This window comes from Cupressus sempervirens, chromosome 9 (genome assembly GCF_028749045.1).
Source record: "Cupressus sempervirens isolate cs-2001-9-10 chromosome 9, ASM2874904v1, whole genome shotgun sequence".
NCBI classification, from domain to species: Eukaryota; Viridiplantae; Streptophyta; class Pinopsida; order Cupressales; family Cupressaceae; genus Cupressus; species Cupressus sempervirens.
In genome coordinates this window covers 693,795,087-693,801,086 of record NC_143126.1, presented here as the reverse complement: position 1 = coordinate 693,801,086, position 6,000 = coordinate 693,795,087, and positions in this window count along the sequence as shown.

Sequence of the window (6,000 nt, the reverse complement as noted above, 5' to 3'; positions counted from 1 at the left end):
AAACAAAGTTGTCCTCCATCTCCAAAATCTCTACTACAATTCTTGCAAAAAAAGAGACCCCTCCCTTCTTTAAATCTCTCCCACAAAATATCTAGAAGCCCACACTTTGAGATCTTAATGAGTGTGGATCCTTTGTCATGTGTAGAGGATTACTCATGAGTGTCCTTGTTAGTGGGGGTTAATAATTGAAAATAAATCCATCAAAAAGGAGGCGGATGGACATAATTCCACTTGAAACACACCATCCTTAATCAAATTTAAGAAGCATAAAGTCTTCAAAAATGTCATTCTAGTTCCCAAAAGGGACATTCGCTCCCAAGTTGGCCAACTTATCTGCCACCTTATTTGCCCCCCTCTAAACGTGGGATATCCTAAAGTCCTCAAACTCCTTCAGCAGACACTTTATTTGGCTAATGTGCTTATCAAGATGCCAAGACTCCAATTTACCTTTCTTTATCCCATTTATGATAATCTTTGAATCTCCTTCTAGATGAATTCGTATGATACCCAGCTTGACTCTTAACACTAGAGTCCTTTTTGTTGCTTCACATTATACCACATTATTGGTCCCATCCCTTAATCTTTTAGCAACAAGAGCTACAGAGTTACCTTCACGATCCTGTGTTATACATCCACATCCAGATATACCCAAGTTTGGTGGAGCAACCCCATCAAAATTTATTTTTATCCACCCTTCCTTTGGTGGTTGCCAAAAACACCTATCCTTCCTTTGTCAAGGTTTAACCCTTGAGGGCCCATTAACGAGCCTCAAAACCTTCATTTTTATTTCAATCCAAAAGTCCTTAAATTCTTGAGATTCAATGAAGTTTTCATCCTCTAAGAACCTAGTTGATATAATTGTTTAGAAGTAAAGTCCACACATGACTAAGGGGTGAATTAGTTTTAATAAATTAAGCTTAAGTACAAACTTATAAGTCCCAATTCCAACAATTAAAACAATCATACAAAATAAGATAAATTTGTACACCATGACACAATGATTTGTTGACTAGGGATGTTGGCATATCAATCAAGTTTTTTAGTAGTGACAACACTTATTCAGAGTCTATATGGCTACCAAGCTCATTGAATAGTCTACAGTGTTTGCCATGTAATTCAGTAGCCACTAAGCACTACAGTTGCTACCGAGTCTTCTAGACTATTTCAATGGTTACCAAGTGAATTCAGTTAGCGTGAAGTCTAGCAGTTCAACTCGAGCATTTTAGTGGTTACTGAGTTGTATGATGTTTAGTGTTTACCGAGTATAGTCATGGTAAACACGTAATCCAGTTTCTACCAAGTTACACAATATCTACCTAGTCACTAGTGCAGATCGAGTCCAAGACTACATTGAGGTGATTAGTATGGACTGAGCTTCTATGTCTACCAAGTGCATGATGATGCCGAGTGATGACAGTGGATGTCATGTATCAAAACTTCATCAAGTCAGTCTTTTGAATCCAAGTATCTACATATGGGCTGACTTTGTAATATTGGTGTTAACTTGTATGATGACCGACTTTATAATTATGTAAATTGGATTGGTATATATGTAATGTATTGTATCATATCCAAGTGTGGAAATATATGAAAAAAGGTGTGTAAGCATGCAAATGTGAACAAGCAACAGATAAAGTGTATTGTAAGGCCATATCAGAAAAGGAGCAACAGAGACATATCCATCACAGAAAGGTGATAAGTACATCAAGGAATCTCTATCAACAATTTAGTTGTAAGTAAGAGATCTATTGTTTCATCCTAATAGGTGAACCAATACAAATCCTTTAACAAGGTAGACTTAATAGTCTTACAAAAATCTCTTTACTGAGTGCATACTTCATTGTGTATTTGTAAAACCTCTAACAAGGTGGACCTAGAAATCCTAATTGCTCCTAACAGGGTAGATCATCAAAAGTGATCAATATAAGCCTTAACTGGCCCACTTTGTGCTGCAGTATTGAAGTTTTGTGGGTATCATCCCCACCCCAGTTTTACTTTCTATTTAGAAGGTTTATGGGTCACCAAATCATTGTGTTCAAGTGTTGTGAATGTTTTATATTTTTAGTATCTCATGCATGCAATTAGATTAGATATATGGTAATTAGATTATTGTAATTAAGTTCTAAAATTGATAAAAATTTAGAGGTTACTGATTCACCCCTCCCCTCTTAGTAACCTAGCTTAGTCTTGAATATTTCCAACAATTGGTATTAGAGCTTTGTGGTTATGAGGAGAAAGTTTGACAACTTGAGCAAAGATCAAAGGATAATGGAGATATTTAGACTAGACAAAGCCATTGACAATGAAAAGTTGGGTCCAGAAAAGGTCATTGCCCAACTCAAGAAAGCAAAGGAGCATATTTCCCAATCTCTAAAAAGAAGGAAGGAACTTGCAAATCAGATGAATGACCATCAGTATATTGAAGAAAGAATTGAAGACTTTTCCCCTTCAAGCAGCCCAGATGAAACAAATGTACAATCAAAGAACTCTTAGAAAAGAATGGTTCCCTGCAAGAAGAAGTAAGGAAATTGAAAAGAGAATGAGAAATTCAGTCAATAAGATTATGCAAAATCTTGGAACAGCAAAATAAAATAAAAGAAGAAATGGATGGAAGGAACAATGAAATTCAAAATCAATCCCTTCAGCAAGTAGACCTTATTGATTAACTCTCCAATGCAAATGAAGAAATCTTGAGCTTAAGATTTGAAAATGAAAAGATAAGGAATGATCTAAACTTTGAAAGACAAATCAATGAAAGATTGAGGAATGATCTGAATTCTAAAAAGCAACTCAATGAAAGGATAATGAGATCCCAAGCAGACATGGATCAATTGAATCAATTGAATGAGCAGAATCTCTATAGACAAAAGGGTAAAGTAGGAATTGGATACAAAGAAGAACGTGAATCCTCCAAACAAGGTGCCCAAAAGAATAAAAAACCTGCTTGCAATCACTGTGGTAAGATAGATCATACATCAAACAAATGTTGGAACAATGGAAAAGAAAAGTTCAATGGAAAATGCTACAATTGCAGTCAGCATGGTCATAGGGCTAATGAATGCAAAGAGAAACCAAAATTTGAGGGCAAGTGTCACAAATGCAAGAAACAGGGTCACAAAGCATCAAAATGCAGAACTAAGTCATTCAATCTAGCAGAGCAAATTGTGAAAGCAATATTTGGTTGGGACTACAACACTTGGTGTAGATGTCATTACTATGGAGAATTTGGACACATTGGCATGAATTGTGTTAAACATCACATGAGAAGAAAATATACCACCATAAGATGTTTCACTTGTACCGAACTTGGTCATCTAGCCAAGAATTGCATGAATACAGGTAGAATTGAAGATGAAAAGAAGGCAAAAGTAGACAAAATTCAAATGTAGATGAGGTAGTAATGGATTCTAAAGTCTATTGAGGATGCTAATTCAAGCAATGATGGTCAAGTCACTCAAGAACTAGGTGACTCCTCCATTTCCAACTAAGTTTCCAAAGAAAAACTGGAACTACGTTATCAAGATCACGTCCAAACAATTGTAATTGGAAGGAAGCAAATATCCAAATCTATATTTAAGATACAAAGGGATCACTCTGGAAGATCGACATTAGTTATCACCGAGTTATCTTCTTTATCAAGTAAGGTTAGGTCATGGACTCTATAGAGTGAAGTCGGGAGTAACAAGGATACCTTTACCGAGTCATGAAGCTTTCACCAAGTAAACAGTATAGAATAGTGGATGACAGCCTGTCATGCATGATGTCAACTCATTTATCTTTATAACAAGCATTAAGAAGGAAATTTCAAACAAAAGCATGAAATCAAATTAATTTCTCACTATCTTGTGCGTGGCACTCCGCCACGGCATCCCTTTTGCGCAGCATGTGCGGCCGCGGCCACTGCCCTCACTTTTTTTTTTTTTTTAAAAATTATTTTTAATTTTTAATTTTGTCAAAAATAATAATAATAATGAAAAAAAAATCATAAGTAAAATAAAATTGGTTTTTGAGTATCGTTTTTTTTTAATGTGTTTTATGTATCCAGTAATTAATTATTTTTTCTTTTTGTGACGTGCAGTAATACAATCAAATGGCGTCCACATCTAGATCAATAGCAAAGCTAGTCGTATACAAGTTTCAAGGCATAACCCCGAAGTCACAATTACACAATAAACACTCTAAGATCAAAGACACAGAACTTGGACACACGAACTTGGGAGAATTTTTGAGGGTTTGTAACAACCCAACTGAAAGATCTTCTTTGAGATCCACCTTAATATGGTCTAGATTGGTAAATGTAGCATCACATCTTGAGGCTGTTTAGTCAACTAAATTGATCATGACCTTATCCTGACATTTTGTTCCCGAGGAAAGGGTGGTAAAGAGTGTCACTGGGGAAGTAGTCTTGGATCTACGACCTGATAATATCGAGAGAATCTTTCACTTACCCAGAGCTGATTAGTTAATCAGGCTTTCATATAAAGCAGCTGAGAGGTGGCATAAGGATCATCACTAGGAGGCCATGGACATTATATATTCCTCATACTTCATTGAGAAGCCATCTCGAGGAAAGACAATCAACAAAGTAGATATGGCTCGAGGATATATGAGGGATGACATTGGATATTCAATCATTCTCCTGAGCAGAGTTATGGGACTGCCGGCAGCAGGTCATCTCGCTCCATTCATGGTTAACTTCATTGAAACCATCAGACACGCAAAGATGCCACTAGATTGGGCTACCACACTTAGTGAGAACTTGTGTAATCAATTGCAGACAGTAAAGGACAAGAAGAAGTTCTATATGACTTCTTATGTGATTTATCTACTTGTAGCAAGGGCCATCGACTATCTCGGCTTGTACAAAAAGGGCAGTATGCAAGATCTTAACGCATGGCCTTATATAGTTTATCCTCAGCTAGTTAAGAAAAAGCTCTCGCCGCAAAGCAAAGAGTACCGGATTGTGAATTATGCCTTTATCTTCGCCATCATTCGATTCATCGAAGGCGACTATGGAAAGAGATTGTCTGATGAGGCCAAGGCACAAATCATAGCTCTTGGTGCATATTTTATCCAGTTTCGAACATTCACATACATTCGGGTCAGTGGTGCATCTATCCATCCAAAGAAGCTCCCAAGGTACCCAAGTGATAAGTTTATTCTGATGGAAATTTCTAGACAGATTGAGTTAGCCTATGAGAGGATCAAGAAACAATGAAGGCCTTGTTGGGATTGGCCTTTTGTAATAGGGGCATACCAAGTAAAGAGAAAGCAAGATATCCCGACCTTCGAATGGGAATGGGAGAACTATCCGCTTGAGCAATATAACTCTCCCCGACCGTTCTTTGATAGTGTTGGTAAAGTGGAAAATTTGGCAGGAAAAGAATTCTACCACGAGGATGCTATTGAAGATCATTGGATGAATGCCACAAACGATTATGATGTCCATATCAGGGACTATTGTAGAATGACTTTGTATTTAGCAGAGAAGGCTCTCCATTTGACCATCCCGGATGAGATAAGGATACAAGATTCGCAGGAACTATTAGATCCCTTATTTAATACAGATAAAGTTGGCGAGAGGCCCATTTTGAATGCAAAAATTGATAGAGAGGAAGGGGATGATATTAATCATCAAGCAAGACATGTCATCAGAATGACAAAGAGTTGGATCAAGAAACCCTTTCTGCTTGATCCAATTTCGGATACAGTGATATTCCATATACATGCTCGCCCAGAAAAGGTAAAGGGGAGGAAAGTCACAGTTCTTATCTTTGCGCTCCAGTCTCCTATCAGGCCAGAAACGATCTACCAGCTTGATCATCCATTGGGATATTACCATCCACCAGAGAAGAAGAAAGAAAAGAGGAAGAGAGCCTCTCCTCAGAGGATCCAGACAGAGTATGTTGAAGAATAGGCCCCTTTGTAGCAACATGAATCTACTCCCCAAGACCCCCACGACTCTGGGATTTCTCATTTCTAGGTTGATTTTCCATTGCT